Consider the following 26,586-nt stretch of genomic DNA (forward strand, 5'->3'; position numbering starts at 1 on the left):
ATGAACCGCTAGACCTTGAAGCCAAGCCATGTCAAGTTGAAAGTAGTTTAAGCTCTTCATTCATCTAAAACTTCATCTCAACACAGAACTTGTATTTTCCCTGAAGCTTTTCAAATTGACTCCTTTTGCAGGGGAAAAAAACCTTTGTATGCATTAAGTTCTTTGGACTTCCCTAGTTTTATTTCCTAACTGGCATATTGTCCTTTCCTCTGTCATACACAATCTGGCCTTATTGTATTCCTTGCCATTTGTTCTCCTGAAGTAGCCCAGCTTCATCAGCCTCTTCTCTGACTTTGAGAGTTTTTGCCTTATGCTGAATATAAATGACCACATTCCAGTTCTATGAAAAACTAGAGAGTTTCAGAGTTTATCTGGTTTTCTCATAGTATTAAACTTCAAGACCATACTCTCGACAGCTGAGGTCCAAAAAAATGATCAGAGCTAAATTTGGTAAAGACCAAATTTGCTGGCTATTAAATTCTTCAGTTGATTTTATATTTTGTAGTTTATGCATCTTATCTTAGTTATCCTTTCTTGGGTCTCTGACATTCCATCCAGCAAAAGAATAAATGCCCTCTCTGTTTAAGTGACTTCATTTATAAACTGGAGAAATTAATAGTACTTACTTCATTGGGTTGTTGATAGATTAAAACAGATACTACATGTTCAGTATTTAGAACAGTGCTTGACATATGGAGACTGCTCCAAAACATCGTTATTATTATTGTTGTAATAATTATTAGATCTGTTATTGAAATGACATGTGGTTTCAGATATCAGATGTTAAAAATGTTGAGATCATTTATGACAGAATAGGACTTTCTGAATATACCTAAGTGATACTGAGGCCCTCACGGCATATCCTGCTGGCATCTTGGATTAGTCACCATCATGTGACATTAGTTTGCCCTCTCTAATTAATAGCATTGCTTTATTACTCTTTTTTTTTTTTTTACTTCATGCTCCAAGTATGTGTCCTTGCTTAGGCTAATTACATTGTGTTACCCTAAAAATGCCTACTTTTTTATCAACAACTTTCATTTTCCCTGTTTTGTTTGTATCACAGGGTCAAAAGGAGTCTGAGATCACTTAGATCCTCCCTACCATCAGACTGATGCCAATTCAGTCACCTCAAACAGGTAAGACACTCTTTTAGAGTACCTCCAGGGAAGGGCACTGCACAACACCCTTTGTAATTTATGTCAAAATACCAAATAAAATTTTCGTTTGACAAATATCTTCAAGTCTTATTAGCTTTGCTACTCTTTGTTCTAGTATGATTCTTTTAAGACACTTAAAACAATTTCTCCAAGGAGCATCCTGTGCTTTTTTGGTCTTTAAATGATATCCCCACTGATTTTTCCATGGAGTTCATACTATCTGTTAAATTCAAGTGACAGAAAACCCAATTCAAACCTACTAAGAGATTTAATATAAAATTTAACTGAGAAGAGCAGAACTAGGGTGGCTTCGGATACTGTTTAAGCCACCAACAGCACCAGGATTGGTTTCTCCTCTGTGTCAATTCTCTACACTCTTCCCGCTGGTGCCATTCTCCTCCAGATTCTCTCTTCATTTCCATAAGATACTACAACAGTTCTGCACTTTATTCTTAGCTTGCACTCCAGAGGGAAAGAGAGAATCTTAGTGAAACAAGTTTAGATATTTACAAACAGCATTAAGCATAGAAGTGTGATAGAGAATTGGTGATAAGGTGAGCTAGGCAAGGTGGTGGGGTAAGGACTTTTGGAAGGTGTTTTTTGAATTCAGGCCTAAATGAGAAAACAGCCATGAAAACATCCTTAGAAAGATTGTTCAAAGCAGGATAAACAGCAGGTGCAAACGTCCTGAGACAAGAATGGGCTTGACCTATTCTAGGGGCAAAAAGAAGGCTGGTGTGGCTAGAACTATAGATGAGGAGGTTTGGAAGAAGATAAGATCAGAGGTGGCAGGGTCACATTTTGTGGATTCCTGCAGACCATCACAAAAAGGAGTTTTAATTTTTATTTTGTAGTAAAATAAAGCCACCGGCATGTTTTTAGCCGGGGATGAATTGATTTGAATTAGCTTTCAAAAGCTAAATGTGGCTGCCCTGAGGAAGATGGACTATAGGTATGTTAGCCTGCTGCCCCCAGGCTCCCCCAGGCTCCCCAAAGTAAGAACTAAGGCAAGAATGTGCACATAATGTATATAGAAGATGATCCCAGGGAGCCTGAGTGAGAGACCTAAGTTAAAGAAATAGCTATATAGAAACTAATACAAGTTCCAGAAATAGCCACCTCATTTCTCACCATCTCTGATTAGGTTACTTGCCGGTTCTCTGTAGCAATCACTCAGGGAAATCCTCTGATTGAATGTGACCTAAGGCACATAATAACTCTGGAGTCAACAGCCAAGCCTTTCCCAAGCGTGGGAGCTAACCGTGGGGGAAGGGTGACGGCTCAGAGAGGAACCGAAGCACGATTACCAGAAAAGTGATGAATAGGTAATAGATGCCATAAATAATGGATCATCTTCATAGTTCCTCTTCCTTAAAATCCATAGAAGGTTGGGTCCAAAAATAATGGCATCTGGGTCTTATATATTGGAGTTTCTTTATGTTATTCTTCTATGATATGGAGTGATGGGCTTTTGATTTTTATTGTATTTAAATAATACAGATGAAAGAGCACAGATACACAGCATCGATGGTAGAAAAATGTTGACAATAGGAAACCTGATAGCAAGTTTTAAGAAGATACTCTGCAGGACTTGATTAGATGGCATTATTACAGTAATTTTTGCTGAGCAATCTGTTATAGCGAAGGATATTTATTTAGCATTTTATGCATCTGTGAAAGGAGGCTTATGTTTTGAAAGAAGCACTTGAAATATTTCGTATCTCTCCGTTAATTGGGATCTGAATATATCCTAAAATAATCTTTGAACTAATTTCAATTTCAGATTATTTTCGAAGAACCTACCTCTTATTCTCAAAAAAAAAAAAAAAAAAAAAAAAAAAATGCGAGCTCAGAGAACACAGGAAAAGTTCTCATACTGGAGGGCCTGACACCATAGTTGAAGATAAAAGAGTGACACATCTGTGTGTTTGTGTTTGGCGATCACTAACAAGGTAAGGCTTGGGAGAGATGTGCCTATCTTTCCATGAAGCAGAGGGTCAGCAAACACAGAGAAAGAACTCAAGCCAGGAAACATTTAAAAGGATCCTACTAAAAGATAAAAAAAGGGAGACCCCAGACTGTGAAAGATAATATTGTTCAAGGTATGTGGAAGCAGTCCCAGTAAAAGGGAAAAAAAACAAGAAATAAAGGCACCCCAAGCAGAGAGGAATAATGTCGCACCCATAACTCAAAGGTCATATGGCTGTGCTACATCTACTTGGAGAGGTGAAAGAGGAAGGAGAAGAAGTTATTTGAATTTGGACTAGTGCCCATAGGCTGTCTTGCAGGGATAGCTGTCCCCTGGAAGACTGACCAATGTTTTTTTGTGGAAGCCTGATTTTCTAAAAATTAATTTCTTTATCCTGGTCTTATTTGCTACTTCCTTTAGTGTCACTATTCAAGTATAAAAACTTGACATGTTATTGTTGAAGGACATGTGTTCCTTCCTGGGGTGTCTAAGATTTCCCACTTCCTCTCTCATGGCCCTAAGGAATTTCATATCCCCAGGCTTGGAAGCTGTTTATCCTAAAAAAGGCTGTCAAACTACAGGTGGGTTTGACAACATAATTTGTTTTTCAATATAATTCTCACTCTGTGGGGGCCTGTTTAGTAAGATCCATTGCTCTGGCCCCCAATCTTCTATACAGAAGAGAAATGCAAATCAAAACCACAATGAGGTATGTCACACAGGCTAGAATGGCTACCAGCAAAAAGTCTACAAATAATAAATGCTGGAGAGGGTGTGGAGAAAAGGGTACCACTCCTTCACTTCTCCAAATTGGAGCCTAAGCCTAAATATGTGATAGAGAAGCAATGAAGATAGATACAAAACACAGCTGAGACTCTCAACGTAAAACAAAACAAAGCAAACAACAGGAAACTCTGCGTTGATTTTGTATTTGTTGAGGTAAGAAACACTAGTTGCTGTGACAGCCAAGTCCTGAAATCTCTGTAATTTAACAAAGTAAAATGTTTTTCTTGCTCATCTCGGGGCTATTCTGGTCAGCACGTGAATGAGTGGGTAGGTGGAGGAGTCAAGTGAGAGGTGATTCTGTTCTACAGGACTATTAGGGAACCAGGTTCCTTGCTTCTTGTGTCTCTGTCTTTTGGGACCACTGAGTCTTCTCCATTAAGCTAGCAGATGAGAAAAGAGAGCTAACATCTCATTTGGCGAGAGAGGTGGGTGGGGAGGGCCATCAGTTAGGCCTGAAGGTGATGCACATCACTCCCACTCATATTCTATTAGCCAGAACTCAGTGCACGTGACCGTATCCAAGCGCAAGAAAATCGTAGTACCATTGTTTTACCCGGGGGTACCAGCAAGCTCTACCACAGGGTGCTTGGCTGCTCTTGCTTCCACCTGTTCACTGTCATTCAGACCATCCTCCAACAGGTGGGCCGGAGAGGACTAGTTCTAGTCCAGAAGAGCCAATTGCCAAATTTTCAGGAATTTTGAAAGCTGGTTGTTAAACACAGCCATTATTAAAAACTAAATTATACAAACCTACTATTTTAAAATGTTTAAACCTACTATTGAAAGGTTAACTACTACTTTAAGATTAAAGATAAATACTGAAAACCCATCCGTTTTAAAATTATGTTACCACTTTTTTTCTTAACTCAATTCTTGAGGTTACTAATCTCTAAAGTATCTGTGTGGTGGAAGCACCATAGAACAGAGTGCTACTGTGTATCTTTCCCCAAATTCACCTTCATTGACTTTACATTGGTAGCTTGAAATCAGCCAATATGGGAGTATGTTCAGTCTGGCAATAGGCAGTGCTACAAATCAGGGGATGATTTATTGTTCAGTTGATTGTCTGGACTTCAGAAAATGTTAATAATTCAGATTAAATTTAAAAGTATCTTATGCTTACAGCCTTTACATAGTGGATAGGATAGCACCTATATTTGAGGAAATATTCTTCCAGTATTAAACCCGATCATCTAATTCAGCAAAGAAGTTGTTTGCCTCACTGATGAAAGAGTGAAGTTTGAAATATGGTAGTGCTGAAGCCAAAAGAGTTTTCTATTTAATAAATCAAATTTGTATAAGGACGAAAAACAGTTTAAAAGTAAGTCACACATCAAATTTAGCGGCAATAAATATATAGGTAAAGTTAGTGGATTGGGATGCTACTCTCATTGTCAAATCATGGTTAAATTGAAACTATAGGTTGCTCAAGCATATAAGAATTCAGCAAAAGTTTTTTTTATTGAAGTATAGTTGATTTACAATACTGTATTATTTTCAGAGTACAAAAAAGTGATTCAATTATACATATTTTTTGCAGATTATTACCATTATAGGTTATTATAAGATATTGAATATAGGTCCATATACGTGTATGTATGTGTGTGTCTGTGTGTGTATATATATTTATATATATATATATATATATATATATATATGGCACATCTTCTTAAGCCAATCATCTGTTGATGGGCACTTGCATTGTTTCCATGTCTTGGCTATTGTAAATAGTGCCGCTATGAATATTGGGGTGCACGTGTCTATTCAAATTAGAGTTTTTGTCTTTTCTGGATATATGCCCGGGAGTGGGATTGCTGGATCTAGTTTTAGTTTTTTAAGGAACCTCCATACTCTTTTCCATAGTGGCTCTACCAATTTGCAGTCCCACCAAGAGTGAAGGAAGGTACCCTTTTCTCCACACCCTCTCCAGCATTTATTATTTGTAGACTTTTTGCTGGTAGCCATTCTAGCCTGTGTGACATACTTCATTGTGGTTTTGATTTGCATTTCTCTAATAATCAGCAATGTTGAGCATCTTTTCATGTGTATGTTGGCCATCTGTATGTCTTCTTTGGAGAAATGTCTATTTAAATCTTCTGCCAATTTTTTGATTGAATTGTTTGATTTTTTGATATTGGGTTGCATGAGCTGTTTGTATATTTTGGATATTTAACCCCTTGTCAGTCACATCGTTTGCAAATATTTTCTCCCATTCCATAGGTTGTTTGTTCATCTTATTGATGGTTTCCTTTGCTGTCCAAAAGCTTTTAAGTTTGATTAAGTCCCATTTATTTATTTTTGCTTTTATTTCTTTTTACTTGGGAGACTAACCTAAGAAAATATTGCTACAATTTATGTCCAAGAATGTTTTGCCTCTGTTCTCTTCTAGAAGTTTTATAAGGTCATAAAAGACCTTATATTTAGGTCTTTAAACCAATTTGAGTTAATTTTGGATATGGGGTGAGTGAGTGTTCTAATTTCATTGATTTACATGTAGCTGTCCAGCTTTCCCAGCAGCACTTGAAGAGACTGTCTTTTCCCCACTGTATATTCTTGCCTCCTTTGTCATAGATTAATTTACTGTAGGTGTGTGGGTTTATATCTGGGCTCTCTGTTCCATTCCACTGATCTATATGGCTGTTTTTGTGTCAGTACCATGCTGTTTTGATTACTGTAGCCTTGTAGTATAGTCTGGAGTCTGGAAAGGTTGTGCCCCCAGCTTTGTTCTTTTCCCTCAGGATTGTTTTGGCAATTCTGGGCCTTTTGTGGTTCCATATAAAATTTAGGATTATTTGTTCCTTTAATTTTAACATTTTAACAATATTAATACTTAGCTATATCAAGTCCTCTTCCAAGGCCTGTCTGCCTGAAATAAAGTGCTTCACTGTTACACACTCTTGTGGCGCCACCCAGTACATGCGTTGACAATATCTCCCTGGCTAGACCCATCATCCCTGTGCATGTGCTGACAATGGTCGTCACAGTTTAGCCTGGATCATACCCCAGGTGCCCTGGTCTGTCTCTGCACAGCTAGACCAAACATCTGGGTTGGGAAATGTGGCAAGGCTGCAGCCACCAGCAAAGGTCTCTTTCTGCCCTGATTGTTAGCAAGCCAGCACACGTGCACTCCTCTTGAGGAGATTCTAGGCTTCTCCAGCCCCTCTGTCCCAGAAGATTTCCCACAGGCAAGGGGGCTCCCCAGGGCGAGGGTCTCACTCCCTTACAGATTCCTCCCAGGGGCATCAGTTCTGCCCTGGTGCCCCCCCCCCCACTTTCTTTTCCTGCCCTACCCAGTTATGTGGAGATCTTTCTTGCAGTGTTGGTTGCATAGGCTATCTTCTGCCAGTTTCCAGTTGGTTTTCTGTGAGAATTGTTCCACACATAAATATATTTTGATGTGTTTGTTGGGGGAGGTGAGCTCCACATCCTCCTACTCAGACATCTTGATCCCCTTACCCCAGCAAAATTTTTGAGAATTTCTCGGCCGTAAGGAATTAGCAATAAAGAGTATTTAATATTATTGTTATTTGCAAATTGTGGGCTACACATCATTCATATTAAAATTTACAATAAACTTATATATGTATATATGTATATATTATATGTATATATAGATATCCATATATTGTGTGTATACACATTTTTCCCCCTGGAGACCTGTTGTTAGACATTTACCAGCATAACTGCACCCACCTCCCATCACAGTGGGTGAAATTCTCAGCACTTTTCCACTGTTACCTGATCTCCCTCTCACTTCCTTGCTGTTTCCCCTATTTCCTTCCTTTCTTCTCCCTTTACCCATCGTTTGCACATCTTATTTCTTCAAAAATCACCTCAAGTGTTTTTGTATTCAGGGATTCTTTCCTGGGTGAGTTTTCACCTTACCCTACCACAGTGAGTTCAGGTATCCCTTCTTTATATTCCCACAAATGCCTTATGCACTAACTGCTATTATGATTTTCATGTTTAGCATTGTCTCACTTTTTGTTATAGTTGTAACTCATTTAAATATATATCTAAGGAATATATTGTTTTAAAATTTATGTAAATTATATATGTGGATTCTTCTAAATCTTGCTTTTTTTTATTCAACATTTTGGGTCCGATATATATCCAAATTGAAGCCTGTAGCTATAACACACTTATTTTCACTCCTGAGTGACATTCCACCTCAATTTATCCATCCTCTGCCTAAACACATGTAGATTTTTTTCCAATTTGTCACTATTAAAAACATTTGCCTAACAGAAACTTGAACATTATGACATGAGTTTTCTATAGTTTTCATGCAAGTGAAGCCAAAATTAAACTTTGTAAGATGATACCAAATAATCTTTTATATTGTTTTATTAATTAATACTTCTACCAGCAGTCTATGTGCATTCTTATTGATCCACATTCACTCATTTGCTTTGACCATTTTTCTACCAGGTTTTCTTTTTCTTATTGTTTTTATTGAGCTTCCATTTTCATTTTCTTTGTGGTATATTTTGATAACCAGAAGTTCATAATTTTAGTGTATTCAATCAGTCATTTATTTTATGGGTTATATACTTTAGGAAATTCTTTTGACTCTTAGTTTATAAAGACATTATTTTATATTTCTTCTGAAATTTCTTAAAGCTATGCTTTTCTCTTTTAAGTCTAATCTAATTTTAGATGACTATTTCTTTCCCCAGTTCCATTTATCAAAGGGTTTATTCTTTCCACCCTGATCCATCATATATTATGTTTCAGTATATGCATGGGTCTGATTCAGGGCTATATATTCTGGTTCATTAGTCTTTATCTGCCTCTGCACTAATGCTATGTCATAATCCTAATAATTTTTTTAAAATCATCATATTTAGAAAGGAGAGCTGTTTTATCTTGTTCTTATTCAGGATTGTCTTGGTTGTTTGGGGCCATTTTTATTCTATATCCATTTATAAGAAGCTTATCAAATTTCATGTAGTACCTCACTGACAACTGTTAGGACTTTCATTTAATCTTTAGTAGAACTGTAAGAAAAGTGACATCTTTACTTTATTAAATCTTTTTCTATGTGGACATAATCCTCTTTTCCTTTCCATAAGTCTGAAATAGTTACCCCATCCTGCTCAAAGCCCAGAATTACCTGGAGAGTGCACTGTGCTCTTTATAAGATTTTCAGGGCCCTCATGGTCCAGCAACCCCAGGTCTAAAAGACAATTTCTCTCATATGGGGATTGTAGGGATGATCCATTTTGCCCTCCATTCCAAATTATAAAACTCGTTACCCCTGATGTTGGGAGTGCTATTGGATGACAGCCCTCAGTTGACTTACCCAAGGTCATGACACCTTCTGAAGTCTAGTGACAGTTCTATGTGGGAATAAAAGGCCCAGTTCTCTCAACCCATCTCAGTGCTGAAGAGACATCCCATCTTTTGGATCCCCCACTGGGAGGCTGAAGCTTTCAATAAGACTGTAGATGGAGGTCTACCTCTTCATCTTCTCAGTCCTATTCCTTAGCTTTTCTCCACAGGTGTTGTTCCCAAGAGCATGTTCTAGTAAACCTCCTGGTGCAATCTCTGTTAGAGTCTGCTTCCTGCAGAAGTCAACCTGTGACATTCTCCAAAAGCAGAATTAGGGTCTAATTAAAGAAGTTGTTTCACTGCTAGGTGGAGGGACCTCAGAAAACTCACCCTGTAGAGTTACTTCATGGATTAATGTCCGTGGTGTTTCTCATGCTTCCCTTTTCTGAATGGAACTTTGTTTGGCTGTTATCCTTTTCCCACTGCTCCACTGTAGAGTGGCTTGTCTTCCACAGGGGTGAAGGAGAGTGTGACCATAAAAGGGTATCATGGGGAAGTTTCTTTGGGTAAATGAAACAGTCCTGTATCCTGATTATGGTCATAGTTACATGAATCTATACGTGTGATGACGTTTCATAAATCTAACCTTTATTTTATTTCATAAAAGAACATGTAAAAACAAGTGAAATCTGAATAAGGTCTGTAGTTTAGTTAATAGATTTGCACCAAAGACAGCTTCCTGATTTTGATCATTTTATTATAGTTATGTAAAATGTTATTTGAGGAAGCTGGTTAAAGGGTACACAGGAGCTCTGTACTATTTTTGCAAATTCTATGTAAGTTTAAAATGATATCAGAATCAAAAGATTTTTTTAAAAAGCTTCTTTTCTCATTGCCTTTAAACTCAGACTCATGGTAAATATTAATGTAAAAATTATACAAACCTTTTAACGAGAGTGAGAGAAGTCTTTTTCCACACTCTTAGCTACATAAAAGGAGGTGTAGGTTGATGTGTGAGAGGGTGCCATTGACTGTCTCGGTGTCAGTCGATTATCATGGTAGGACATTCACTTCATGTCTAACACTACACTTTGCTTCCAGTTCCTCGGCCACTGAGACTCTACCATGTTTGACCACCAGGCCTCCCATAGACTAGGTTTCCTATCTCTGAACTTCCCAGAGGCCACAGATTTGGGGACACTTGGGGATGGGAGATAGGTAGAGGAGAGAAACCAATCCTGTTCCCAAACTTATCATCTTGTTTGGGAAGTAGAAGATGGCCACCTGAAAGGATTTGGCAATCTCAAAATACCACATGAAATAACTATAAATGAGTAGGTAAGTAAATAAATGTGGGAAAAGGAAGAAAAAGGGGTGAGGAAGAAATATGAGGGAAGGGCCTAATTCTAATCAAACTAGATGTAATGCTTAAACAAGGCCAATTTGGTCTTGTGGTGGATTTAAGATGACTGAAAATTCTTTGGCATCCCTCCTGTCAAGAGATTGGGTCTCTTTCTTTTCCCCTTCAACCATCTGGTTTGTGACTGCTTTGACCAATGAGGTACAGTGGATATGATGCTATGCCAGCTCCAGGTTAGGCTTTAAGAGGACTGGCAACTTCCTGCTCCCTTGAGGCCCTGAACATCCTTGTAAGAAGTTCATATATCCCGTGGAAGAGACTACATGGTGATGTAAAGGGGGTGAGTGTAGTTCAGCTTTCCAGATGCCCCTGCCAAGGTGCCATTCATGTGATTGAAGCTGTTTTGGACCCTGAAGACTAGTCCAACTATCAGCTGAATACCACCCAGTGACCCAGTCAGCACTTGAGGACATAAGAATCATCTAGCTGAGCTCTGCCCAAGTTCCTGACTCACACAATTGTGAGATGGGTTTGATCAGGGAATGAAAGACCTAAAATAAGTGATTTATTAATAGAGTTAGACATTACAATACTGTGAGAAAAGTTGGGGAAGTAAGTCTGGCAGGGATGGTTAAAGGATCAGAGAAGTCACTAGGGGACACGAAGGGAAAGAAGTCAAAGAGTCTTAGTTTGTTCACACTGCTATAACAAAATCCCACAGAATGGGTGCTTACAAAAACAGATATTTATTTCTCATAGTTCTGGAGGCTGGGAAGTCCGAGATCAAGGCACCAGCATGATTTTATTCTGCTGAGGGCCCTCTTCCTGGTTCATAGCCAGTGCCTTTTCGCTGTGCCCTCACATGGCAAGGGTTCTCTCTGGGCTTCTTTTACAGTGGCACTAAATGACCTAATGGGAGCCCTCATGACCTCATCACTTCCCAAAGACCTGGCCTCCTAATACCAACAACTTTGGCCATTAGGATTTCAACATATCGATGTGGGGTTGGGGGACATAAACATTGAAACCATAGCACTAAGGAAGGTTCTTGCTTCTGCAACTGGGAGGGGGTATAATCACTGTTGGTCCCCAGGACAAGCAGTAGGAAGGAAAAGCTAGATGTAAAGCAGGGACAGACTGCAATCTGCAGGACGAATGGAATCCATAAGGACAAAGTGGAACTCACATGAGTCTCTCCCTATATCTAACCTCGATGATGGGGAAGATCTGCAGAAAGATCTGGGGCCCTTTGCTGTAGAGTTGCACAGGTACCTGAAAAAAAAATGAAAGATTATGTAGCAGTTGAAGGGCTACATTCCCAAGTTGCTGCTGTCTGATGCAGTGAGGTGAACCATCAAATCAGCAGCAGAAGGCCTGAGTTTTAGAGACTCCGCTTGAGCTTAATGGCTGCTACTACACCCCACCTCCACATCGCGTGCAAATTCTTCTGTGGCAACACTAACGTGAACCATACAAGGAAAGGAGACCTGAGAAACATATTGGGTTGGCCAAAAAGTTCATCTGGGTTTTTTCATAAGCTGTTACCGAAAACCCCGAATGAACTATTTGGCCAACCCCAGTAGGTCTCACTTAAGCTAAAACACCTGTTTTATATTTTGGTTTTCTACTTACTATTTAGGAGCTTAATGATGGTCAGAATAGGGCTACGTGGGCCTCTTGGAAGGACTGAGTGACTTGGGAACTACCACAAAAACACACATTTTAGAATTTAATCAATGGAAACCAAGACAAGGAAAATGAGTTGGATGTTTTAATGAGCCAGAGGTATAAATGGAAATGACAGCTAGGATCCTTGGCTCTGAGTCCCCCTTCCTCCTTTATACCAAGTTGAGGAAATAGCAAATTCATTCATCTCACTGTGTCTTATTTCACAGATCCCTGAGAAGCTCAAAATTATTTAAATGGCTTCTTTTTCTTCTCAGAGAAATGTTTGTTGCATTACCTATTTCCTTCCTGGCAGGACTAAAAGTTGCATCATTAGCAGATATCACTATTTTCATTTCTCCTGAGGGGACTTGATGGGTTGGAACTTAAGCATGAGTATTCAGTAGAGACCATACCCTGTGATTCAGGTTAAATGTGACGTAATTCCATAAATACTCAGCCTCTTCACACCAAAGCAGCATTATCAAGTATAGAAGGTTTTCCTTGGCTTTCTAGGATTCAGTGTGACCTCAGAAGCTTGACACTTTATGTTTCTTTCGAGGGCAAACTTGAGCTTTCCTCTCTTGTTGCGTTCATGTCTAATGAATGTGTTTTTCTTGAGAGGCTTTGATGTCAAGTTATTTCTCACCCGGAGCTACACTTTAATGTGTTATCTGCAGAGTGCAACTACCAGAGCTTTACAGTGTCATTAATTAGGTAGGCGTGGGAGCTGCTGCAGCAAAGGAAGGCTGGAATCTTTTCATTTTACTATTAAAGAATTCCCATTGGAAAAGGAAATGGGTTGTTTTTAGTTTTTATTTGGTCTGTGGCCTTATAAAGAAAGGAGAGAAGAAGGTTTTCCATTTACATTGTGCCATTATGGGATTTCAAATAATATACTATACAAAGGTGATTACAGTTAATTTTAGTCTTTGTGAGAACTCAGCTACCAGGGCCAGTCTCTCTAAAGAGGTTGGATTGCACAGAGAACAAGAGAAATTACTGGGTTCAGAATGGTGGGAAAGTAGCAACATCAAGGAAGACAACTTCTCCCTTTTTTTCTTAATGTTTTGGGAGAGGATTCCAACACCATTCTTAAGTTATTCCTAGTGTCAGTGGGATGACTGAAACAGACTTTCAGTTCTTGGGATTTCTGAGCTCCTACAGGTTAATGAGCACCTAGACTAATAGCTCTGTTGAGAATTTAATTTAGAGTTTTATGTAAGGTAATATCCACTTCCATGGGAATAAATATTTTTTACCTACACATAGGGTTTAGCTCTTAGGATTAAAACAAAGTCATCTATTGAGTAATTTCTTCTGAAATTTCTTGCCCAAACTAAAACAGCAGCAAAATCCAGCCCAGCCTTGTGATGATGATGATGATGATGATGATCATTAACACCTTCATTTTTCTTTCAGTTCAGAATAGCTTATTCTTTAGAGCAAACATAAACTGATTTGAGTCTATGCACAGGAGTATCATAAATACTAAGAGAAATGCTACTCTGCATTAATGAATGCATTGCATTCAAGTCAGCTAGTAGTCTCTTGGCAATAGAAATGTTACTGGATGTCATTATATCTGGATTTAGCTTTTGTGACCTTTAGAGGCTACCTAACATGGAGGGTGAAAGAAAGACATATCTTATTGAGCAGACAGTGCACAGGGTAAGACAGGTTGCAAAAAGCTATTGCTTTCATCACATAAATCTCTCTGCCTCAGTGAGGTTGGAAAAATCTTAGTGATTCATGGGCACAAACTTTAATTTACTATTTTTCCTGGGCGCCACTGAGGGATGGTGGGAAGGAGAAACCTTATTACAAGGAGCACTGTTCTTCTATTAGAAAAAAAACAAATGAAGAGAAGATTCAGGGGTTGCTATCATCATGCATTTGCTTGTTATCAAGAAGATTAAATAAAATCTTTGTGCATAATTGTTTGAGAAGTCTTGCAGCATCATTCATTTTCTTCTGGATTGCACAAATGCACCACAGAAATAAGCTGGTGTTCTGAATGGTTAAGTTCTCTATTATGTCAGGATAAACTGAAGAAAATCATTTTTATGGATATACTGTTTTATAAGAACCCGTTGTTGTGAAGTATCTTGAAGTAATATGTGTAACAGATAAAACGAGTTTGAGAATCTAGTGAGCAACGCAATAAGCAGAGATGTGTCACGTACCCTCCTTTTTATTTGGGAGTTTGTCATGATTCTGGGAGGAGATGTTTCAACATTTGAAAACTAGGTAGAAAATACCACCTCTTTGGACTATGATCTCACCCTTGTATGCTATGTGCTAAAAGAGACCTGAGGCATATGGACCGTGGTTTCATTTCTGATAGTGCTGTATGGTCCCATTTCCTAGCACTGTGGTAGAGCCATTTCATTATTATTATGCCCTGTTTTCTATGGGCTGCAACGTAAGTCATCTCTGGCAGAGACCAAACCCAAAGCACAGACACTTTAACATCTCATTCAGCACTTGAGATGGCACCGTCAGACATTCGAAGCCACGGGAAGTTCCTTGGAAAGTGATTTCTCAGTGTTCACAGCACCGCTACAAGTCCTCACACCTGCCCTTAATAGGTGTCCCTGGAACTGTTTTGCAGATCATAAACCTGCTTTCACAAGGCCCTTCCTAAAGAGAGGCTCTTGAGGTAACGCTCTAACACTGGTGTACTCTAGAATGCACCCGGCATCTCAGAGCACAAATCATGTTGGCAAATAACGTTTAATATATAAATCAAATAACATGTTCATTGTCTCCAAGGACCTTGGAATTAGCACTGGAAATTAAGTTGAGTTTCAGGCTGCCTCTGTTCTGCTTTGAGGAAAACAGCAGGGAATTGGAAATATTTTCATGGACACCAATAATCCTGTCATTTGGGAATGTTCACCCTAGTGAAACTAGTGATTTATACATCTTGAAAATCGTAATGATGATTACAACAAAGAATAACTGTTACTTTTTTCTTTTTAACATCTTTATTGGAGTATAATTGCTTTACAATGGTGTGTTAGTTTCTGCTTTATAACAAAGTGAATCAGTTATACATAAACATATGTTCCCATATCTCTTCCCTCTTGCGTCTCCCTCCCACCCTCCCTATCCCACCCCTCTAGGTGGTCACAAAGTACCAAGCTGATCTCCTTGTGCTATGCGGCTGCTTCCCACTAGCTATCTATTTTACATTTGGTAGTGTATATATGTCCATGCCACTCTCTCTTTCACTTCGTCCCAGCTTACCCTTCCCCCTCCCCGTGTCCTCAAGTCCATTCAATTCTAGTAGTTCTGCGTCTTCATTCCCGTCTTGCCCCTAGGTTCTTCATGACCATTTTTTGTTGTTGTTTTTTAGATTCCATATATATGTGTTGGCATACGGTATTTGTTTTTCTCTTTCTGACTTACTTCACTCTGTATGACAGACTCTAGGTCCATCCACCTCACTACAAATAACTCAATTTCATTCCTTTTTATGAACTGTTACTCTTTTTTCAGTAATACTTACAATTGGACAGGTAAATCATATCAATGGAACTTAGATAATGAAGGAAGTTTTCTCATATGCTCTTTATTCCTGGCACAGCAGGAGGAATATTCTAGGTTCAGTGCCTATTTCTCAGGAACTGATATACTCAGGACAGCTCACAGTAGGTACGAAGTGGGACGTGCTTTAGAACAGGCACATTTGCCGTTTTCCACTTCCATCTCTTTGAATATTATTAAATTGTTCTATACCCATAGGCATTGTATTTGTGTGACAGGACCGTGTGCTAAATAATAATTTTTGTTTGATTTTCTGAAGTTTTTTCCAAGCAGGTAGGCAGCCTCTTAGTCTTTTCCCACTTCAGGATGTTTTTGTAGAGCCCAAAGCAGAAGTCACCTAAAGGTTGTTTCTGTCTCTTTTGTAGCAGCATAATTTCTTTGAAGGAATGATGGTTATGCCTCAGAGGGAAGAAGGAGAAAATGGGCCTCTCAGGAGAAACCAGTGCAAACCTTGTGTGTGCTGCGGCAGGGCAGATGACGTTAGCAAAACCCTAGCGGAAGGGAGAGCTGCAATAAGGACTGCAATGGAACTCAGAATTGGATTTAAATGTACTCGTAAAGAATACGTTTAATATCTCCTACACCCTAGGTTATGGGATAAGATTCATACCCTCTCATCTTTTATGTGTCCTAGCAATTATGTGATACCTTACATAATAGTTTGCTTAGGTCATTCTGCTAGAGTGTAAGCCGCAAGGGTGTACTAATTAGTAAGCCTCTGTCTCAGCTTCAAATGTACCCTTTCATGTTCTACTTTGTGCTGAGACTCTACAGTCAAGGATCTGCTTTGCCCTACCGCCTCTCTGTTAGGCTCTGCCAGTAAGGAAACTGGAGGGAGATGGAAGGCTGGAAAAGGAAGAAGGCACACTTACCTTACTGCTTCCTTCATGTTCTTGTCAGTGTCACCCCAGGAACACTTCTGCATCTCAGCTGTGGTGGGTCATTCTAGCAGGAGCACTTGATTTACATTTGCACTTTCCCAGAACCAGTGACATTGTGTCCTCGCAGAGATCCAGCTCCCGTCAGCCAAGCTTCCCTCTGCAGAAGTCTGGTCACCAGCCCCACACAGGCTTTCTCTGAGTTGAGACACTAGCACCTGCTGGCTGACCCCTCCTCAGAGGTCTGAGTGGCAAATCTGTGGGTCCCCATCTTCAAAATTCTAAGTTTTAAAAATTCTGAACTTTTTCCTCTGATCCTTCAGTTCTAGGGGCAGAATATGTGTCCTACTACATTTGTGATACTCAGACATTTATTTTATTATGATTTTTCGGTTCTTCAAGAGCTAGTTAACTATTCTATACACTGTTTATATGATATTCTCTCTGATAAAGTAACCCATGTGGTTTCTGTCTCCTGACAGAATCCTGACAAGCACAAAGGGAATTTCTCCTGCATCTTCTACTTTTGCCCTTCTTGTCTAGAATGGTGTCTTGCACCTATATGCTCAGTAGTTTTTCCTTGGTTTGATTTAATTCGCTGCCATAATATGGCAAGAAATTTGCCTTTAAAGCAGAGTGGTGAAGACCAGGAGCTTTGGAATTTGATGGAGTTGGGTTCAAATCTTCGTTCTGCTACTTAGCTGTATTATTTTAAGTGAACTATTTCATCCTTCTAAGCCTTAATTTTCTCATCTGTGAAATGTACACAATAAAGTGTCCACCTCTTGGTGTTGTTACGAACATCAAATGGGCCATTGAATGCAAAAATCTGAGTAACTAGTAAGTGTTCAATAAATGACTGTTATTATTATTTGTAAAAAAGAGGTGAAATTCAGAAGAAGAAGAAAAGTGAGTTTGCAAAGCACAGAGCCTTGGAGGAAGGTGAAAGAAGGGAATAAATGGGACAAAGTTAGGAAAACAGAAAAGAGCTGAGTGTGTGTTGGGCTTAGGGGGAAGGCGAATAGGTGGTAACATAGGGAGAAAAGTGAGTAAATGTGTAAAGGTGCCTGAACTGATTTTTAGCCAAATTTGTCGTCTTATAATGAAGGGTCCATAGTGTGCTTCATTTTGTCTTTTGTCCATTTAAAAAACCATGACAAGTCACAATGATGTTTAATTTATTCAGCTTAAGATAATTGAATTTTTGAACATCAAAACTTTTTTCATGTTTAACTGCTTATGGTAGAAACCTTTCTAATGGAGATTACATATTTCATTACCTTCTTTTATTCTTTTCACTGACTTATACTTTAGGAGAGAAATGTTACTTCATACCTTGATAACATGTCAAATGTTTCTGATTATCTCTTCCTGAAACTGTTCCCTTTTTTTCCTGTTGAATTTAAGAGTCCATGTCCTTAAACATGGATCTCGTAACAATTCTGTCACATCCTTAAATTGTACTGTGAAAGCATAAAATTCTTATTTGCTCAAGCAGATGCTTGGAACCATCTCACTTTTGTGGAATGACAGGCTACAATTTGCGAACAGTGTTCACGAACCAATAATTGGGCTGAGCTCATGTCATGTGATCTTTCCCCTGGTATGTTTTCTAGTATTTGTATGTTATGCTGGATGCCAGGTATAAATTAGTCTCTGCCCTTGCAGAGCATGCTGGTAAGTTTGACAATAGCATTTCATGTCTTCAGAGGAGGTCTCATATGGACCAAATCACTCAGTGCATGTTGTCTTTGACAAGTTAAGTCAGTAAAGGATGACACTAACTTTAGTTGACCTGTAACAATTGCTCTGGTTTGTGTTTTTTTTTTTTAAAAAAACCACATGCTTGCTGTGACACATGCACACCATTAGTGCTGGTCAATATGAATGTTATACAGATTCGTTTGTCCCTACACTGAGTGGTTCCAGGTTGCTGTGAGGTATGACAAGGTCGGTGGTGAGAGCAGACACAAAAAACTGTAAAATAAAACCCAGCTCATGTTTATTTATGTAGTATATATGGATCTATGTATGTATATACACATATACATGATAGATATAAAAATATATATGTGTGTGTATCACACACGTTTTCTTCACTTTTTTCTGTTGTTGGTTTTTAAGTGTTCATGGACTCCTTTCTCCCTATTTGCCCATCAACTCTTTCTCTCTGTTGTAATCTGTTGTCCCCTACTGGAAAGGGAGGGAAAAAGTATGCTGACTGCTGTGGGTCCTGAGAAACTAAAACCAGAGATGGGGCTTTCTCTTATCTGCAGTCCTAGTGACTGTACAAGGAAAGGAAGCACCAAAATGGTGTGTGTGTGGGTGTGTGTGTTTGAGAAAAAGACAGAGAGAGAGAGAGAGGGAGATGTAATGGTCAATCCATAAGACTGTTAGAGGCACCAGGGCAACAGGAGATGGGTATCAGGATGGACAGAACCAGTAAAGATACAAGAGTCAGTGAACTGAGGCAGCCTGGTTAAATGTAAGTGACTGTTGATGACATTGGCTGGTCATTTAAGAACAAAGGATAAGTTTGTGTGAATGGACACAAACAATTTAAAGGACCTAGGACAGAGCAGGGTGCATTTGCCAATGTGCCTTTTTCCAGAAGGCGCCCCAGATTCTCTTCGACTACAGTTTTCTGTTTAGAGTCTGCTAGGGATTAAAGATCTAGATAATAAAATTGTTAGACTGCTGTCCACATTAAAGATAAAACAGTTGTGAATGAGATTATGTTTGTAGAAGTGCATGGGATTTAACCCACAGATGGTTTGATATGTACATTGGGTTCTCACAGGTTGTCATTTCATGTTCTTTCAGGAGAGTAAGGATTTTCAGATATGTGACTTTCATATACGGAAATAGTGAATTATTATATATAATTATTAAAGATGTTTGTTGAACAAGCCTGAGAGGACTGCGGAGAATTATGAAGCTTTTACAACACAAGTAAAGTATAATTTCATAATTACTTGGAAATTTTACATTCAGTAAGTTGTAAAATAATGGTAATGAGATATTTTGTTAGGAAGAATATATATAACCACATGAAGAAAAAAGTACATTTAAAATAGTAGCCTGTATTAGGAATTTTATGTATAAATTATAGCAAACATGTAACTAAATATTTAATTAGAATTAAATAAAAGTATTATAAATATACTGTAAGAGCTCTGCACTAAGTAAGCGGTTAAATTTCAATATGTCAATTAAAAAAATCAAAGGGTAAAAATTGCACTTATATGAAAATTATTAGGAATACATTTCCAATTAAGGAATCTATGAGTCCTTGCTCTGAATATCACCTTCTCATTCCCTCTGGTTGTGCCCAAATTCACACTTAATAAATTTCATTTAATTTATTTACTAATTCATTCAAAAGACATTATTAAGGTGTCCACCATATGCCAGAACTAGTCTAGCTGCAGCTGATAGAGCTATTAACAAGGTAGACATGGTTTTGTCCTCCTGGAGTTTACATTCTTGTGGAGGAGACAGAAAATAACCTCGTAATCCAAGAAATACATCATATGTTTTCAAAATAAGATCTCAAGAAAAAATAAAGTAGAAAAAGGAAATGGAGAGGGAACATACAGGGCCTGGGATGTTATATATCAGAAATGGTGGTGAACAGAGGCCTCCCTGAGGAGATAGTAGTGGATCAGAGTCTTGAATGCAATGAGGAAGTGAACCGTGAAGCAATTGAAGCTTCCCAGGTGGAGGCAACACCCAGTCAAAGGACCTGAGGCAGAAATAAGCCTGTCATGTTCAGGGAAGAGCAAGAAGACCTTAGGCAGACATGGAATGAGGGAAGGGAAAATGGAAGGAGGTAAGTTGGGAGAGAAATATCAATGACCTCGTACTATCTATTTACACACACTTAGTCTCCTAAAACAGCAGCCAAATATTTGATCACAGTTCTGCAGTTGGGCTGGTTTAGCTGAGGGGTTCTTCTGCTACCTGTGTCTAGGCTACAGTCACCTGGTGGCTCAACAGTGACTGCTGGTCTGAGATGGTCTCACTCACATATCTGAAGGTTGGTGCTGGCCCTTGGCTGAGTTATATGTCCCCAGCCAAAGTTTCTTAACATGGTAGTGACAGTATTCCAAGAATATAAACCCCAATTCCCAAGCACTTTCCAAGCCTTTGTTTCTTGATGCCCCAAAGACCAAAGCAAATCACATTATCAAGCATAGAGTCAATGTGAAAGGAGGATGTGCAGGGCTTAGGATACTTGGAGGCATAATTCATTGGAGTTATGAGTATGAAAATATACCACAGAAGGCATGTAAGGGTCAGGGGACTTTATTCCTTCTTGTATTTTGACTCTTCTATTCCTTTTTTCTTCTTTCTTTATGCTCTAGACTGCGTTATGATTTTCCCAAGAGTTTAGATGGAGTCCCTGCCACCCTCTAGCAATTAAAAATGATCCCAAGCCTTTCTACATAATGCAACACACAAAATGTGATAATATTTAAATGTACCACTAGGGTAATTAGATGAAGTGTTTGATGCTAGAGGTAACCAGCCCTGGTCTCTGGGGGAGCAGTGACAACCTATAGCCCATGTGTGGCAAACTAATGTACTCTGGTATGCTACTTGGGAAGTCCTGAACCCCAAATTCTTCTTCTAATATCTTACTTAAGACCCACCATTTTTAGATCCGCAATAATAGCTAACATTGATTTGGATGACACTTTATTCCTATCCAATATTCATTATCCTCTTCTCTCCTGCTTCGTAGAAGACAGATGTTGTTTGGGGCAGCAATATGCTTTTCCCAAGCAATGAAGCCTGCTAGATCTAAGCCAATCATAGGGATTGTTTCCTTCACTTTCTCAGAGTTTGTTTGAACTCGGAACATCTCATTATTACTGACCCAGCTAAGGAAGAAATAAGGGAAGCCTGCTAGAGAGATTCACTTAATGGAGAATTTTAACTTTCCCAATTAAAGGGACAAAGGGTATTTGTGGCATTCTTTCTCTATTATTTTTTCTTGCACATAGACATGATGTCTGGAGATGTGACACCCATCTTGACAGAAAGAGAGAAGTATTGGGAGGTTGCCAGAGATACTGGCCTTCAAATCTCTATTAGTTTCTTAAAGCTGCTGCAACACATTTACCACAAACTGTGTGGCTTGCAACAGCAGAAATCTATTCTCTCACAGTTCTAAAGGGCACAAGTCTGAAATTAACGTGTCAGCAGAGCCATGTTGCCACTAAAGGTTTTAAGGGGTATCCTTCCTTGCCATTTCAGCTTCTGGTGGCTCTGGGCAATCTTCTGCATTCCTTGGGTAGCACACATGTCCCTCCGATCTCTGCCTCTGTCCTCACATCACCACTGGTGCTTGAGGCTCTAGCCTTCTGTTCTGCTGCTGGGTATCGTGGAAGCATGTGTTGATATCAAGGTGTCATAAGATCAAAGGAGCTGATGTTGGGCTAACACCTGGGGGACAGCTCCTCAGAAACTTGTCCGCAGAGCACATGTCTGCAGAGAACTTATGAAAGGGCTGCGTGAGAGTTGGAGATTGTTTTGTATCATAGAAAACCTAACCTGTCTTGACTCATACACTGTCTTTGATGGGTAAAGAGGGGAAGAGGCTTTAATTATTTATATGTTAATATTCTTCACACATGCGTCTTCTCATTTAATCATATATCTGTTTGATAGACAAGGGGACAATGGCTCAGAGAAGTGAAGTTGCACAAGGGCACACAGCTCCTAAGGTGGCAGGGCTGGGGCTTAAACTCGGGTCAGAGTCTACGCTCCTAGAGTTCACACTCCACTGTCCCCAGCAGGATCCGCTCACTCACTAGGTGGGGCACTGAACTCTTCCTCACCAACATCGTGATCCTCCTATACCTGGTTAGTACCAGTTGTGTTCACGGCCTCATCCCAGATGGTAATATGCCAAATTTAACCATAGAAGAGGTGGTTTTCCTGATTTTATGGAACTTTTGTATTCTGCTGGTTATGATGATGTGAAAAAACCAATTCAAAGAGTAATCAGCTTAGATTCACTTTGTTATACAGCAGCAACTAACACAATGATGTAAAGCAATTACACTCCAATAAAGATGTTAACAAAAAAAAAAGACCCAATGCAGCCAAATAAATAAATAAATATTTAAAAAAAAAAAAAAAAGCACACGGTACGCCAGATTTGGTCTGGGCCATCATTTCTGGCCCTGCTGTATAACATTGCCCACTTCCTCCCTACCCTTAATTATTTTCAAGTAAATCCAAGATATCATTTTTTATCTATAAATATTTCAGTATCTCTAAAAGATAAGGATCCTTTAACAATAATATAATATTGTTATATATACTGTATTATATATTATAATATAATCATGACTCCATGATACTTGAAGTTATTCCTTAATATTAAATATCCAGTTAATGTTCAAAAAAAGACAATCAGCTTATAGTTAACAGTACTGTATTTATTGTTACTGAAAAAACTGGTAAAAGAGTAGATCTCACATTACTTACTACAATAAAATGTTCTTACTACAATAAAAACAAAAAACAAGAGAAATTGGCTTTCTCACAAAATATACACAGATATGCAAATGCACACGTGCATATTGTCATAGGCTAACTGCTCTGTCAAGTACCAAATAGACACAATATTTATTCCAGTTATTTATAATGTATATGATTTTTATTTCCAAAATGACATTGAGTGGGCACTTATTTGTGGTTTAATTACATTCCAGTGATGTACACATAACGAATCTATGGAAGGCATGTAAAATGAGATTAGTCCATGTAGAATGAGGTACATTCAAATGACCCATTTCATTGCAGTCCCCCTTCCAAGCTGACTGGTTTAGCAGAAATTGTCATTTGTCCAAACCACGCCAGTGATCCATTCTGCTGACTTCTCTCTCAGTTGCCTTTGGAAGTCACTACATTTCCCTTCAAACAACTCCAACTATTGTAGCAACCACACTTCACAAAGCTTTATGTAACACCAACTTCTTTTCCCTGAAATAAAAGTCTGGTTACATTCCTTGCGAATGCCTTCCTTCAGCTGGGTGGAATTGAAACTTATCTGTTTTCATCTGTTCAAATAACTACCAGGTCACACACAGAGGCCACAAAGGAATCAACAGAAATAGTTGCTGCTCAACACTTCGGTGGCTCCAGCCATTGCCATTAGAAAGTAGAATGCATTTTCCTGACATAAGCCACTTACTTTGTAATTTTCCCTGTGCCTTCCATATTCAAGAAGCTGTGATTCAAAAAACAAATGCAATTTCCATGTTGATATTAAAAGTCTACTCCAGATATTCTCATTGAATATTTTATCCTTTCTGAAGTGTAGGCGTTTCAGATGTAGATAAACAGGACTCTAGGCCAGGGGTCCCCAACCCCCGGGCCGTGGACCAGGCCTTGGACCAGTACTGGTCTGCGGCCTGTTAGGAACCGGTTCGCAGAGCAGGAGGTGAGCGGCAGGTGAGCGAGCGAAGTTTCATCTGCCACTCCCCATCGCTCGCATTGCTGCCTGAACCATCCCCTCCTCCGCCATGGAAATATTGTCTTCCACTAAACTGGTCCCTGTTGCCAAAAAGGTTGGGGACCGCTGCTCTAGTCTAAGACCTCTGGTCTCTAGACTTGGTTTGCATTTGACAAAAATCAGAGCAGTCAGATCTGTAGCAGTCAGATTTGACTCTAGTTCCTGATAAAGTAAGACTTTACCAGTTTAAATCCTACTTTAAAGGACATCAGCACAACCAACTAGAATTTGTAAAAATTATTAATGTTCTGAATGTTCTTACAAAGCAAAATAAAGAAACACTTTCCAAGTTTCTTGGTGCTTTCACTCTAACATAGGATCCTTAAGTTGTGCTTAAAATATAAAGCATTGACTGATATTTGGAGACATCTGATTAAATGCTTACTGGCTTAGGGGTGGTGAGCATGAAATTAAAAGTAGCAGAAAATAGCAATGATGACTACCTACTACCAAGAGAAATTTAAGTGGCTTTACATTACATCCCAACACCAACTTTTTTCTAGTTGTGCGTTTCAACAGGATGTGCATTCAGCTTTATTCCTTTGTTAAGTAAAGTGAGTGAGGGTTACGGTAAAGGTAAAGGATTCCTTCCAAATTCACATAGTGCCATGCCCTTGTTTTGCCTATGCCACCACAGAAAGGACCTAAAACTGAGTGTGAAACATTTTGGTCCTGGAATACTACCAAAAACTACATGTACGTGCTTCCTAGCAGAAGCCACGTACTTACCTCATCAGTAGATTACGAAATTGGCATTGTTTATATATTTGAACATCTCAAAGCTCCCAAAGAGTCCAGTTTATAAGAAAGATAATAAATCATAGGACAGCTGCTATTCATAGAAATAAAATTATACTTTACATGATGTTAACAAGGGCTATTAATAGGAATCTTTTTTTTAAATTCAGACTTTGATGTATGTTTTGGTACTTGATTGCTGCATAAAACCTATTCCAAAACTTAGTTATGTAGAATGAAAAACAGATAAAATAAGAGGAAATATTTGCAAACCATGTAGCTGATGAGGGGTTAATATCCAAAATATATAAGGTTCTCAAGTAACTCAATAGCAAGAAAACAAATATTGTCTAGGTCCATCCATGTTGCTGCAAATGGCAATTTTTTGTTCTTTTTTATGGCTGAGTAATATTCCATTGCATATGTATATGAAATTCTTCTTAAGCCAATCGTCTGTTGATGAGCATTTGGGTGTTTCTATGTTTTGGCTATTGTAAATAGTGCTGCTATGAACATGGGGGTGCATGAATCTATTTGAATTAGTGTTTTCATCTTTTTCAGATGAAAAAGATGGAGTGGTATTGCTGGATCATATGGTAGCTCTACTTTTAGTTTTTTAAGGAACCTCCATAATGTTTTCCCTAGTGGCTGCACCTTTACATTCCCACCAACAGTGTAGGATGGTTTCCTTTTCTCCACACCCTCTCCAGTACTTATTATCAATATTTGTAGACTTTTTGATGATGGCCATTCTGACTGGTATGAGATGATACCTCATTGTGGTTTTGATTTGCATTTCTCTAATAGCAATGTTGAGCATCTTTTCATGTGCCTGTTGGCCATCTGGATATCTTCTTTGGAGGAATGCCTATTTAGGTCTTCTGCCCATTTTTTTTTTTGATTATGTTGTTTGTTTTTTGTATATTGAGTTGTAGGAACTGTTTGTATATTTTGGATATTAACCCCTTGTTGGTTGCATCATTTGCAAATATTTTCTCCCATTCCATATGTTGTATCTTCGTTTTGTTGACGGTTTCCTTTGCTGTGTAGAAGCTTTTAAGTGTGATTAGATACCATTTGTTTATTTTTTGCTTTTATTTCTTTTGCTTCGGAAGATAGATCTAAGAAAATATTGCTGTGATTTACATCCAACAATGTTTTGCTTATGTTCTCTTCTAGAAGTTTTATGGTGTCATGTCTTATATTTAAGTCTTTAAGCCACTTTGAGTTTATTTTTGTATATGGTGTGAGTGACTGTTCTAATTTCATTGATTTACATGTAGCTGCCCAGCTTTCTCAACACCACTTGCTAAAGAGACTGTTTTTCCTCACTGTATATTCTTGCCTCCTTTGTCATAGACTAATTTACTGTAGGTGCGTGGGTTTATATCTGGGCTCTCTATTCTGTTCCATTGATTTGTATGTCTGTTTTTGTGCCAATACCATGCTGTTTTGATTACTGTAGCTTTGTAGTATACTCTGAAATCTGGAAGGGTTACTCCTCCAACTTTGTTCTTTTTCCTCAGGATTGCTTTGGCAGTTCTAGGTCTTTTGTGGTTCCATATAAATTTTAGGATTATTTGTTCTAATTCTGTGAAAGATGTCATGGGTATTTCGATAGGGATCACATTAAATCTGTAGATTGCTTTGGGTAGTATGACCATTTTAACAAT

General features: G+C 38.6%; 1 long non-coding RNA gene across 1 annotated transcript in view; it reads left to right on the forward strand.

Moving 5' to 3' along the window:
* The first annotated feature begins 3,026 nt into the window (after nucleotides 1-3,026).
* Nucleotides 3,027-26,586, forward strand: part of LOC133089861 (uncharacterized) — a 209,979-nt gene continuing 186,419 nt past the window's right edge. The window contains exon 1 of the long non-coding RNA XR_009700754.1: nucleotides 3,027-3,112. This is a non-coding gene — a long non-coding RNA (uncharacterized LOC133089861). The remainder of the gene's footprint in view (nucleotides 3,113-26,586) is intronic.

Source organism: Eubalaena glacialis, chromosome 4 (assembly GCF_028564815.1).
Source record: "Eubalaena glacialis isolate mEubGla1 chromosome 4, mEubGla1.1.hap2.+ XY, whole genome shotgun sequence".
NCBI classification, from domain to species: domain Eukaryota; kingdom Metazoa; phylum Chordata; class Mammalia; order Artiodactyla; family Balaenidae; genus Eubalaena; species Eubalaena glacialis.